Source organism: Pseudophryne corroboree, chromosome 6, assembly GCF_028390025.1.
Source record: "Pseudophryne corroboree isolate aPseCor3 chromosome 6, aPseCor3.hap2, whole genome shotgun sequence".
NCBI classification, from domain to species: Eukaryota; Metazoa; Chordata; class Amphibia; order Anura; family Myobatrachidae; genus Pseudophryne; species Pseudophryne corroboree.
This window is the reverse complement of record NC_086449.1, coordinates 195,414,029-195,429,100: the sequence shown is the minus strand read 5'-3', so window position 1 is coordinate 195,429,100 and position 15,072 is coordinate 195,414,029.

Below are 15,072 nucleotides of genomic sequence, written 5' to 3'. Positions count from 1 at the left end.
AACAGATACATAGCATAATATAGTACAGAAAATAATGAAGTACAGAACAGAATTTTCATAAAATACAGAAGCATGAAGATACTAAAAGGGACATTATGGAAATGCTTGAGTAAACAGAAAAGTCTTGAGTCTACTTTTGAAGGATTCTATAGTTGGGGCCTCTCGCACTGTGCGGGGAAGTGAGTTCCATAGAGTCGGGGCCGCATGACTAAAAGCTCGACCCCCAGATGAATTACGGGAGATTCTAGGTACTGCTAAAAGTCATTCATCTACAGATCGCAGTAATCGAGTGGGGAAGTATGGGGACAGTAGCTGCTTCAGGTACCTTGGGCCCTGGTCATGTAGTGCTTTGAAACTCAGTAAGCCAATCTTGAAGATGATTCGCCATCTTACAGGCAGCCAGTGAAGGAAGTAGAGTATGGGTGTTATGTGGCTAGAACGGGGCTGGTTGGTTAACAGCCTGGCAGCTGTGTTTTGCACCAGCTGTAAGCGGTGCAATTCTTTTGCTGGGAGACCAAGGTAGAGGGCATTACAGTAGTCTAATCGAGATGATACAAATGCGTGGATGACTTTTGGCAGATCATCTGAGGGAATTAAGTGCTTGATTCTGGCTATGTTCCTCAGGTGAAAGAATGAGGATTTGATTGTGGCTGATATCTGATGTTTAAGTGTCAAGCCACCATCCAGGACAACGCCAAGATTCTGCACACGATCAGTGGTTTGTAATTCCGAATCCCCGAGTGTAAGTTCAGTTGGTTGGCTATGCTGCAGTCTTGTCCTTTGATGTTGCGGTCCTATCATAAGGACCTCTGTTTTATCCGGGTTCAGTCGCAGCCAACTAGCACTCATCCACTCCTGGAGTTCAGCAAGACAGCCATTTAGGGTTGCTATTGGGTTATCAGTGCCCGGAGCAAAGGACAAGTACAGTTGTGTATCATCTGCATAGCAGTGGTAGACTAGCCCATGGCGCCTGATTATTTCACACAGCGGGAGCATGTATACTGCAAAAAGCATGGGGGATAGTATAGAACCTTGTGGGACACCACATGGTTCTGGCACTGGTGGTGATGAGTATAATCTAGACGATACTCTCTGTGACCTGCCTGTGAGAAATGATTTGAACCAATTTAGGACTGTGCCATCCAGTCCACAAAAATGTATCAGACGCTCAATCAGAAGCCCATGGTCCACGGTATCAAATGCTGCAGAGAGATCCAGAAGGATCAATATTGAATAGTCGCCTCTGTCTCTTGCCGTCAGAAGATCATTTAACACACACACCAGGGCTGTTTCAGTGCTATGTCTTCTCCTGAATCCTGATTGGAATGGATCATAGATATCATGGGTTGTCAGGCGGGTTTCCAGTTGATTTGCAACCACTTTCTCAATAACCTTTCCTAGAAAAGGAAGGTTTGATACCGGTCTATAGTTGGTCATGCAGTCGGGATCTAAATTAGATTTTTTGAGAAGAGGTCTAACAATTGCTTCCTTTAGGGGTCCAGGAAATATGCCTGTCTGCAAAGAGCATTTAACAATTTTTGCAAAGACAGGACCAATTATATCCATACAACCTATTAGAAGCTTGGTTGAGGCTGGGTCCAGATCACAGGTGGTGGGACGCAAAATCCGAGCGATTTCAGCAATGTCCTTTACATCCACTGGGTGAAAGCTGGTCCATGAAGGCAGGTGGTTTATATTGGCAGGTTTTGTAGTTTGACAATCCTTTGATGGCACTGTGGAGATTCCAGCCCGAATGGTGGATATTTTATCTGCAAAGAAGTTTGCAAACTCGTTGCATCTTGCCTGGGAGAGGGTTTCATCAGTCTGCAGGCATGCTGGCTTGCAAAGCATCTCCACTGTGCGGAAAAGTTGAGCTGGTCTATTGTTTGCTGCCGTGATCTCATTTGACAGAAACTGTGATTTCTTACAAGTGTTTGTCGATTGATATTCTTCATTATGCTTTATTAGTTTTATTTTGTCATCCACTAGGTTAGTCTTCCTCCATCGTCTTTCCAGTCTACTCCCCCTTTTCTTGAGCTCACTAACACTATTGTCGAACCAGGGAGCTCGACGTTGTGGTTTAGTATAGAGTATAATGTGCATAGCCCTCCTTATAGTATAGAATATAATGTGCCCCCCTCTATATAGTATAGACATACTTGCCTACTCTCCCGGAATGGCCAGGAGGCTCCCGAAAATCGGGTGACCCTCCCGGCCCCCCGGAAGAGCAGGCAAGTCTCCCGAATCGTGGGGACCCCCCTGCCCGTCCGCCCACTTAGTGTGTAAAGTGGGCGGTCCGGGCAGTTGATGACGCGATTCTTGCTGAATCGCGTCATCATAGCCACGCCCCCTGCAGTGTAATGCCGGTGATTGCGGCATTACAGAGCGGGGCGTGGCTTAAAAAGAGGCATCGTCGTGACCCCGCCCTTGCTCCGCCCCCGCTCCACCCTTTCTCCACCCCGTCCCACCTCCGGCCCACCCCCTCCACGACGTCACAGCCTCCCCTACCCGCCCTCTGAGCTGACCTGGCTGCTCTCTCCCGCAGAGAGTAGCCAAAATGTAGGTAAGTCTGAGTATAGAGTATAATGTGCATAGCCCTCCCTATAGTATAGAATATAATGTGCTCCCCTCTATATAGTATAGAGTATAATGTGCATAGCCCTCCCTATAATATATAATAGAATGTGCCCCCCCTCTATATAGTATAGAGTATAATGTGCATAGCCCTCCCTATAGTATAGAATATAATGTCCCCCCCTCTATATAGTATAGAGTATAATGTGCATAGCCCTCCCTATAAAATAGAATATAATGTGCTCCCCTCTATATAGTATAGAGTATAATGTGCATAGCCCTCCCTATAGTATAGAATATAATGTGCCCCCTCTATATAGTATAGAGTATAATGTGCATAGCCCTCCCTATAGTATATAATAGAATGTGCGCCCTCTATATAGTATAGAGTATAATGTGCATAGCCCTTGTTAAAGCTAAATATTTATCTTATATAAAACCCTTTGTGAGGTCTAAGAACACTGTACGCTATTTACGTATGGAGTACCGTAAGGGTACGCTCGTTGCGTAACGATCGCTTAGCCGTGGTCGAGACGCTCAAGCGTCACGTTCGCTCACGGCTAAGAGATCACAGGCAGGCACGCTATTGGCTGCCGTCTAACGTAATGATTCGCTATAGCGTAGCGGACGCTCGGGACCACGAGGAGATCACCAGCGGCGCTGAGGCTCACAATGTTAAACCTTTATATCTAAACCATAAACAATGTAATATGCTGTAAAACCTTAGTGTAGAGATAGGGTGTAGATGCAACACAGTGTAACCTTGTTAACTTAAAAGCTGTTTGAGCGTCACCGACGCTCTGAGAATACTTAACACTATAAGAAATACACAGATACCGTGCTTAGGGTCCAACGCCTAATATATATATTATGAATGTTATACTTGCAAAAGAATTAATACAATACAAGTCATACACTACAATATAACATAGACTACCTAACCAGATAACTACACATGAAATACAATACAATACTATTACGTTTTAGAGAATACGAGAGAAAGAGAAGAGAGAGAGATATGGCCCATAACAACAAGAAAGACAATATGATTGCGGAGAAAACTTACGCACAAAGGAAACGATCGCATGCGCCTCTGGACATCCAGCTCCCGATTTTCAGCAATGATAACCGTTGAAGAGTGAGCTGGATGTAATCGGCTTGTCTATTTATGCCCCACACACAATACAATTCAATGGTCCCTACAATCTCATTGTTCATTGGACACAGGAATTCCTCCTCGCATTATAACAAAAGGTCATAGGTTGATTCATACAGGTGGGCTGTGACGATTTCCAACAGCTCAGATGGGAGGGAAACTGGGTTTCCCGCCGCATGGATAATTAAGTGCAAATAATAGTAAATGGACATAAACTTCTTATGTCCATAATTATTCGCACGAGCGATTAATCCGCTTCAAACCAACACCGGAATATTGCTAATTAAATACTCTTCCGATGGATACTAAACACCACTGTATTACTCCTGTCTGACCCTTCGTATCAAACAAAGGGGGATTTCTCTGTTCATGAACATTATATATTAACCAAACTTTCAGAATCTATCAAAGGGACCATGGTCTACAAAATACATTATATAGTGAAAATATGTAACGATTGAGTCGCACGCTACGAACACATGAACTCTACCGTAAATGCACATACCGCGCGCCCGCGGGTGCCCGCAACAGCGAGTATGCGCACGCACGGGAGAGCGCACGCATGCGCAGCGCAGACCTGTGTGAGGTGCAAATATGGCAGTGTGCATAGAGATATTTTTCTGACTTTGACAGTCCACCCTTTGGCAGTCAACAATAACTGCCACTTCCTAAAACATTTCAAAAAGAGAAAAATATATGTAAGGGGTTAATACATTTACATGGTTGGGTAGGGGAGGAGAGGAGAAGGTAGGAAAAAGGTATGACCTAGTGAGATAGCAGAAGCATGTGTGTATGAATCCGTGCTTGGGGGTCATGTATCATCGTGCCGTACGTGTTTTAAATCAAGCTTCGAGGTATTGCGAAGTATACATTTGAATTCCTTCTTATCCCGTGGTACGGGTCTGTGGATGGGCTGTCAAACTTTACCGAGCTCTTTTCGGATTTTGGTTGCAACAAAATGGAGAGCACATTTTAGTTGATGATACATGAATGGGGGAATATGTGATTGCTGATATTTGTGCCTGTATTCCCTATACTATGTGTGTAATTACCTGAAGGTTGTAGAGATGAAGAAAAGACATAATTACGGTAAATGCAGTGGTATTCTATGTCAGGTAAATGAACATTTGTCGGTTGAAGTCTTGTTCGGTGTCTGTTGAATGCAGCCTTCTTTGTGCTTTTGCCCATAAGGTGCGAGCAAAAGCTTTGTCAATGTCCATAGATTTACAAAAGTGTTGGGCTAGCGTAATTTTAAAATTTCTAGGGAAACTGGGGATCTATGGCAAAGTTCATCAAAAATCTGTGTATCAGGTTGTCAAAACTTCTTCTTTAATCTATCTGTTGTCTGTATATCGGCTCATCAAATTCCTCGTCCAAGTGGGTCTTTTTACCTTGGAGAAAACGGAAAAACAGGTGAAAGAAACGGACCGTAGAAATCGCATTTTCATCACATCATTGTTTCTACATTTGGGTCATAAATCAAATCCATGGGAATTACAGTTTCCTCACTCCTTAAACTCATCACCCTGGTACTTCGTTTGCACTTCGTTAAAGCCTGACCGCATCTAAATATCAAGCCAATCGTTATGATAACACCTAAGATACATAGGAGAAACTTCCCTACATCCATTATGACTCCTCGAGCCCATTCTCCTAAACCGGAGAACCAATTTCGCGGGTTCAACCATGACACCCAACCAGTCAGCTCATTACTCACAGCAGCAAGGGTGAGATTGTGTCTCCTGCGAAATTCCCACTTCAGTTGGAGAATATCGTCCATCTTTTGGTCTATGACCTCGACCGGGTCCTCGGTACTATTCGTTATATATGTGCAGCATTTCACACCGTACTGCGTTGCCAGTGTGACACAATATCCACCTGTTACTGCTGTGAGATAATTGAGAATCATTCTATGCTGAACTAGTTCTGTTTTATAAGCTTGAAGTTCTCTTCCAGTGTACCTAAACGTGTCATCATACATTTCTGTGATATTGTCTAACAAATTTGCGAGCGCAGATATGTATTTATAATTCAACACTCCTCTGGCGGTGCGAGTGAAATCTAGCGCGATTAGAACCTGAATCCCGGTGGATTCATGGATCATGTCAGAGGCCGGATGCTCTGTTCTTTCTATCAGGTGCCGTTTAACTACGTGCTCGTAATGGGTGTGAGTATAAGGAGCTTGGGCAACACGGTGTATATCTTTCATTTTGGCATGTGATACAGGCAGTACTTTTCCAATATAACACAATCCTTCAGAGTTTGGGGCAAGCCACTTATACGCCTTCCTCCCGCATATGAAATATGCATCATCGGGGAGAACATATGGGACGGAGTAGGACATAACCATATTACACATCTTCCATGTGAAATCTCCTAACCCTAATTCTCCCATCTGTCTAGTACACGTATCAGCTTGTACGATATGTGCACAGTATCCTGGTGATACCTCTCCAACTCTCGTAATCCTATTTCCTAGGGTATACCTATATCGGAAAGATTATCCTCTACTGGCTATGTGTCGTATAAGTTCTGTATCTGTCGGCATTCTATCTGCTCTATATGAAAAGGTCATGGTTTGGTTGCTCCATGACACTTCCCAATTTCCCGGCTATCGGGGATTGGAAATGTTAAAACATATGAGGGATCTATCCACATGATATTGGTGGAGCTTCAAACTAGGAGGACTGGAGATATTAAACCTCCTGTCCACCGGCCTCCCACCACTTAGCTCAAGTACCTCCCCTATCGTTAAAGGAAATGGTACTAGTCCTGATTTGCTATGACCTTGAGGTACTTGAGAGCATACCCAACAATCTGTTTGATTTAGCACACTACCCACTAAGGAGTGATAGTCACTCAATGGATGCCGGTCCATGTGGATATTAAAACTGGATTGGCATTTCTTAATGCACCCATCCTCGACTACGTTGTCACAGAGCCTACAGATACAGTTTTCTTCAGCTAACAATCCTTCACAATTCCTTCTATGGTCAATGCTATCGGATCGTTTTCTGATACTCGCCTTTGCTTGTTGATTATGTTGTTCTCGGAAAACTACGCCTCCATCTCTGTCATCAGAACCCATTCCAGAACCTCTCTCGAACTCCATGGTACTCTCGCCGGAACAGACTGCTCTGGTCAACATCATGGTCAACAGGAAAATCCGGATCACAGTCTCTTGAGGCAAGTCCATCTTACAGGAGGAGAAAAGAAGAAATTTGTAATGGGGGTACAGAAAACCAGTTTGAGGGGGAGAGAAACTTGTTACGATAATTAAGTTCTCTAGTATGGTTGTTCTTCTTGTTCTGCTGTCATCTCAAAGGTGCTGTCTCTCAGTCTTCCAAACGATACATTCTGGTGATGCAATATTCCTTCCAAACCAGCGATCTTTCTGTAAGGAGCAAAAAAATCTTGCATTACCATTTGTCTAACTGAGGTGTGACATACCATCTTTAAAACATAAAACATGAGTGAGAAGAGGGAGAGGAAAAAAACAACAACGAGAGAGAGAGAACCGTTCACATATGTATATACATATATATATATATATAACATAACACATCAATAAACAACAGGAAAAAAAAAACATTTTTCAAACATAAACATTTTTAAAACATTGTCAGATCATCAGGCTGTCATATCTACATGTCCAATGGTTTCCTTGCGCAGTCCCTCCCCCCAGCACTTCCATATTCCACTGTCTGTATCTGGCCAGAATACATTGATGCGGATAGGTCATGCTGGGGTTTGGTAGACTTCTGCAAAGACCAAGTATATATGCAATGTTTGAATCCTACCAATAATCGTCAGAGATGGGGAGAGAGAAAAAGAAACATTTCACAGATACATTTACAACGTTTCACCCGGTCATTCCTGTGTCTTCAGGGAATGACCTCCCAATTTATTAACCGTTACCTCAGGCTTACCATCAGTCCTAATTATCACCTTTCCTGATTGCACATTATGGGTGTGGCTCAAAATTCTCCTATCTGATCCCTGATTATAACTTGGTGTGTCCTAACTTTTGCTCATTTTCATGTCTAGGGGGTCTGACTTTATGTGGGCTGTTGCAGTTACTGGCATAATGCCCTTCTCTTTTACAAAGGTAACAAACCCTGGGTTTCCTCCAAGTGTCAATGACCTGAGGTCTTGGTTGATTTGATGCCTCCTCAAACGCTCGGATGCTCATCGCCATCAACCGTTTTCCCTGTGCTTCCCTGATTCCTTGGATACCATGATTATGTCGTTGTCTAGGGGGCTGATGTGACTTTTGTCTACTTCCTGATCTACAATCTCTTGCAAAATGACCTTCCTTCTGGCAATTGTAACAGACTTCCACATTTGAATTTCTCGCAGGGGTTTGGGGCTTATGCTGGAGTGGTCTTGTGGTTAGGGCCTGTATACTTGCGGCCATTAATTTATCACTTTGTGACTCTCTGTATCTGGTGATATTTCGATCAATATCAATAGCGGCCTCTCTTAATGCGGCCACTGAGATATTTCTCCAGTTTGGGTTGGTGGTCTGTACCCTTGTTCTCAATACCTCCTTTAAACCATTCATTAATACCTTAACCGCTATTTCTCTATGCTGTGCGCATGTTTTGATGTCTGTGATCCCAGTGTTCCTAGCCATTACTTGCAGTGCTCGATTGAAATAATTGGAAATACTTTCCCTTTCGTTTTGTCTTATGGAGAAGATTTCATTCCACTTGACAACGGCAGGGAAATATACTTCCAACTGTTGGTTTATCTGCTTAATACATTCCTGATTGTGTTCCTCCGTTTGAGGTACTTCTGTGTCTAATTGACAATCAGTAATAAATTTCGCAGGGTCAACACTGGAGGGCAAACATGCCCTCAGCACTGTCCGCCAATCTTTGTTGGTGGGTTCTGTTGAGTTTCCTAGTTCTTTAATGAACCTTTGACATGCGACTAGATTTTTCCTTGGATCAGGAAATTCGGACATAATTGATCTCAATTCGGTCCGGGACCAGGGACAGCGCATTGCACTGTCCTGGACGGGAATGGTTCCCTGATCGTCAGTCTTCCCATTGGGGACTGTGATCACCCTGACAGGACTAAACTCAATTACATCACCTTGTTTTGGTCTTATAATATGGGGTACATTTGTTTGTGCGTGATATAAAACATTGTACGTACCTGTGGACACGACCTCACCTGACCCTCCGTTAGGGGGTTTGATTATTGCCTTTACCGATTTGGTCGCGTCCACCTGGATGTCTTGTGTGATGGCTGCTGGAAGAGGTGCCGACATCGTGTTGGGTTCACTTTCTTGCTCGTATTCCTGAGGGAAGTTTGACATGGGGTGCAACTTGCACGGGTTAATAGTTGTACATTTAACAGCATTACAATTATCATTGTTATGTTTATTACACTTATTCTTATCATCTATACTACAGTTGCTAAGTGCGTTTTTATTGTTCAACATTGTGCCTTTCTCCGCAACCATAATCCTCTCCATTGCCACATCTCTCCTCCCAAGATGAGAGTCAGATATGTCAGTTAGCTCTCTTTGCATTTCACTTTCCTGTTGCCATAATTTTAAACAATCATAATGTTTGATCCGTCTCTTTGCTGGTTCAATAAGACCTATCCTTCTCCTTAGATTTAGTAACACTTCTGGGCTAAAACTACCTATTCTTGGGAATTTCTCCCCGTCATGTACAGTCATTCTTTCCCATTCATCACATAAAACCTCTGTGTGTGAACCGTATTTTTCACACATTACATACCTGGCCGACCCGATTGGTCGGTTTACTAAATCAACCCGAACCGAGGTTGATCGCCCCCTACCTGAACAACTGGCCCCCATAACTTGCAGGTGTTGCTTTTCTTCAGCGAACCCTTACAAAAACCAAGATGTCCGTGGCAGGCTGGCGGTGAAGTTTACCGAGTACTCCACTCACTTCTCGCCCACGTTGGCCAGTAACACAATCACTGTATCCAGAGCTGTTGTACCCAACCTAGGGCCCCTGTGAACCTTTATTTACTGGGGCGCGTTCCCCAGCAAGTATCGGTTGTTGGATAGTTCCTGAGTGACCAGCGAACTTCCCTTAAAATAAAAAAATTTCACAAATCACGTTAAAATGTACAAATAGCGTTTATGACCTTCGTACACAAATAGTACCGGTCAGCTTTACTAATGCACACAATTACGTGCGGTACAATCGTTCAGCACATAAGCAACTAATCTTATGTGCGGAGCGACCAGTGGAATCGAAAATTTCGGCTGCGAATTCCTTCAGCCAGAGCTTAATGGCCTATATGGGTTCCGCACCAACCCTTCTTGGTGTTGTGCTACTTGTCTCTATAGCGGACTTCCTTGTCTGCTGTACCTGGACCTCCTGGTCTGTTATGCGACCTCCTGGTCTGTTACAGTATGACCTCCTGGTCTGCTACACTCTAATGCTCAAATTTTATGTTTAACCAGAGATGCCTCCCTAGCCACCATGCACGTCACTTACATGTATGTACCTTCACGAGAACTCGATACTTTTCTTGTGGTTCAACCTCAAAATTGTATAATTGCAAACACTCACTCACCACATGTACACTTTTGTTTCTATTTCTATTTCTGCGCAGAAATTTTCTTTAAACCAGATGTGTTGTAAATTTGGAGAAGGATCTGTTAATTAAAATTTCGGATATAAAAATAGATTTGCGCTATTTATCGCCTGTTGCGTTACTTATCGCCTGTTGCGCTATTTATCGCCTGTTGCGCTATTTAAAAATCAACACTATCGTGTGACTTGAGTTACGTGGGCGTACCCAGACGCTCCGTTGCGTAATTTACGCTGCGTGCGTCGGCCTTTGCGTACGCGAGTCTCAGCCCTTTGTTAGAGACACGTGTACACAAAACCAATGTCCACCGTAACACAACTAACACGTTTATCAATGTAGATGATCCTCGATCGTCTACCGCGCAACACACCAATCTCTCCTTTTATCTTTAGGTAGAGCTGCGTGTGTGCTTTACACTTTATCCCTTAACGCATTACTTTTACACTTTTAACTATGAAATAGCGACAATCTCTTTTAGCACGTTATCAATTATAAAATGGCAAACAGGAGAGTGATATATGAAAATACACGAATGAAAAAGAAATGCAGATATGTGCGTGTGTACGCAAGACAGAAATAAACAGTTTTAAAAGACACTAGTGTGTTGTTCTTACCTCCGGTTCCGGATTCCTTCAGCACCCTTTACTAAGCGAAGCAGACGCTTATCCCGTCAGCACTGCGAAGAATATGATCTCCCGCCCTTTGCTGATGGATAATGTCTGCTGAAATTACCTAGCAGAGATATGTGAAGGACAGGACGAGCCGCCAATTGTTAAAGCTAAATATTTATCTTATATAAAACCCTTTGTGAGGTCTAAGAACACTGTACGCTATTTACGTATGGAGTACCGTAAGGGTACGCTCGTTGCGTAACGATCGCTTAGCCGTGGTCGAGACGCTCAAGCGTCACGTTCGCTCACGGCTAAGAGATCACAGGCAGGCACGCTATTGGCTGCCGTCTAATGTAATGATTCGCTATAGCGTAGCGGACGCTCGGGACCACGAGGAGATCACCAGCGGCGCTGACGCTCACAATGTTAAACCTTTATATCTAAACCATAAACAATGTAATATGCTGTAAAACCTTAGTGTAGAGATAGGGTGTAGATGCAACACAGTGTAACCTTGTTAACTTAAAAGCTGTTTGAGCGTCACCGACGCTCTGAGAATACTTAACACTATAAGAAATACACAGATACCGTGCTTAGGGTCCAACGCCTAATATATATATTATGAATGTTATACTTGCAAAAGAATTAATACAATACAAGTCATACACTACAATATAACATAGACTACCTAACCAGATAACTACACATGAAATACAATACAATACTATTACGTTTTAGAGAATACGAGAGAAAGAGAAGAGAGAGAGATATGGCCCATAACAACAAGAAAGACAATATGATTGCGGAGAAAACTTACGCACAAAGGAAACGATCGCATGCGCCTCTGGACATCCAGCTCCCGATTTTCAGCAATGATAACCGTTGAAGAGTGAGCTGGATGTAATCGGCTTGTCTATTTATGCCCCACACACAATACAATTCAATGGTCCCTACAATCTCATTGTTCATTGGACACAGGAATTCCTCCTCGCATTATAACAAAAGGTCATAGGTTGATTCATACAGGTGGGCTGTGACGATTTCCAACAGCTCAGATGGGAGGGAAACTGGGTTTCCCGCCGCATGGATAATTAAGTGCAAATAATAGTAAATGGACATAAACTTCTTATGTCCATAATTATTCGCACGAGCGATTAATCCGCTTCAAACCAACACCGGAATATTGCTAATTAAATATTCTTCCGATGGATACTAAACACCACTGTATTACTCCTGTCTGACCCTTCGTATCAAACAAAGGGGGATTTCTCTGTTTATGAACATTCTATATTAACCAAACTTTCAGAATCTATCAAAGGGACCATGGTCTACAAAATACATTATATAGTGAAAATATGTAACGATTGAGTCGCACGCTACGAACACATGAACTCTACCGTAAATGCACATACCGCGCGCCCGCGGGTGCCCGCAACAGCGAGTATGCGCACGCACGGGAGAGCGCACGCATGCGCAGCGCAGACCTGTGTGAGGTGCAAATATGGCAGTGTGCATAGAGATATTTTTCTGACTTTGACACCCTCCCTATAGTATAGAATATAATGTGCCCCTCTCTATATAGTATAGAGTATAATGTGCATAGCCCTCCCTATAGTATAGAATATAATGTGCCACCCTCTATATAGTATAGAGTATAATGTGGATAGCCCTCCCTATAGTATAGAATATAATGTGCCCCCCTCTATATAGTATAGAGTATAATGTGCATAGCCCTCCCTATAGTATAGAATATAATGTTCCCCCCTCTATATAGTATAGAGTATAATGTGCATAGCCCTCCCTATAAAATAGAATATAATGTGCTCCCCTCTTTATAGTATAGAGTATAATGTGCATAGGCCTCCCTATAGTATAGAATATAATGTGCCCCCTCTATATAGTATAGAGTATAATGTGCATAGCCCTCCCTATAGTATATAATAGAATGTGCGCCCTCTATATAGTATAGAGTATAATGTGCATAGCCCTCCCTATAGTATAGAATATAATGTGCCCCTCTCTATATAGTATAGAGTATAATGTGCATAGCCCTCCCTATAGTATAGAATATCATGTGCCACCCTCTATATAGTATAGAGTATAATGTGGATAGCCCTCCCTATAGTATAGAATATAATGTTCCCCCCTCTATATAGTATAGAGTATAATGTGCATAGCCCTCCCTATAAAATAGAATATAATGTGCTCCCCTCTATATAGTATAGAGTATAATGTGCATAGCCCTCCCTATAGTATAGAATATAATGTGCCCCCTCTATATAGTATAGAGTATAATGTGCATAGCCCACCCTATAGTATAGAATATAATGTGCTCCCCTCTATATAGTATAGAGTATAATGTGCATAGCCCTCCTTATAGTATAGACTATAATGTGCCCCCCTCTATATAGTATAGAGTATAATGTGCATAACCCTCCCTATAGTATAGAATATAATGTACCCCCCTCTATATAGTATAGAGTATAATGTGCATAGCCCTCCCTATAGTATAGAATATAATGTACCCCCCTCTATATAGTAAAGAGTATAATGTGCATAGCCCACCCTATAGTATAGAATATAATGTGCTCCCCTCTATATAGTATAGAGTATAATGTGCATAGCCCTCCTTATAGTATAGACTATAATGTGCCCCCCTCTATATAGTATAGAGTATAATGTGCATAACCCTCCCTATAGTATAGAATATAATGTACCCCCCTCTATATAGTATAGAGTATAATGTGCATAGCCCTCCTTATAGTATAGACTATAATGTGCCCCCTCTATATAGTATAGAGTATAATGTGCATAACCCTCCCTATAGTATAGAATATAATGTACCCCCCTCTATATAGTATAGAGTATAATGTGCATAGCCCTCCGTATAAAATACAATATAATGTGCTCCCCTCTATATACAGTAGTATAGAGTATAATGTGCATAGCCCTCCTTATATTATAGAATATAATGTGCCCCCCTCTATATAGTATAGAGTATAATGTGCATAACCCTCCCTATAGTATCGAATATAATGTGCCCCCCTCTATATAGTATAGAGTATAATGTGCATAGCCCTGCCTATAGTACAGAATATAATGTGTCCCCTCTATATAGTACAGAGTATAATGTGGATAGCCCGCCCTATAGTATATAATATAATGTGCCCCCCGCTATGTAGTATAGAGTATAATGTGCATAGCCCTTCCCATAGTATATAATAGAATGTGCCCCCCTCTATATAGTATAGAGTATAATGTGCATAGCCCTCCCTATAGTATAGAATATAATGTGCCACCCTCTATATAGTATAGAGTATAATGTGGATAGCCCTCCCTATAGTATAGAATATAATGTGCCACCCTCTATATAGTAGAGTATAATGTGGATAGCCCTCCCTATAGTATAGAATATAATGTGCCACCCTCTATATAGTATAGAGTATAATGTGCATAGCCCTCCCTATAGTATAGAATATAATGTGCCACCCTCTATATAGTATAGAGTATAATGTGGATAGCCCTCCCTATAGTATAGAATATAATGTGCCACCCTCTATATAGTATAGAGTATAATGTGCATAGCCCTCCCTATATAGTATAGAATATAATGTACCCCCCTCTATATAGTATAGAGTATAATGTGCATAGCCCTCCCTATAGTATAGAATATAATGTGCCACCCTCTATGTAGTATAGAGTATAATGTGGATAGCCCTCCCTATAGTATAGAATATAATGTGCCACCCTCTATATAGTATAGAGTATAATGTGCATAGCCCTCCCTATATAGTATAGAATATAATGTACCCCCCTCTATATAGTATAGAGTATAATGTGCATAGCCCTCCCTATAGTATAGAATATAATGTGCCACCCTCTATATAGTATAGAGTATAATGTGCATAGCCCTCCCTATAGTATAGAATATAATGTGCCACCCTCTATATAGTATAGAGTATAATGTGCATAGCCCTCCCTCTAGTATAGAATATAATGTGCCACCCACTATATAGTATAGAGTATAATGTGGATAGCCCTCCCTATAGTATAGAATATAATGTGCCCCCCCTCTATATAGTATAGAGTATAATGTGCATAGCCCTCCCTATAGTATAGAATATCATGTGCTCCCCTCTATATAGT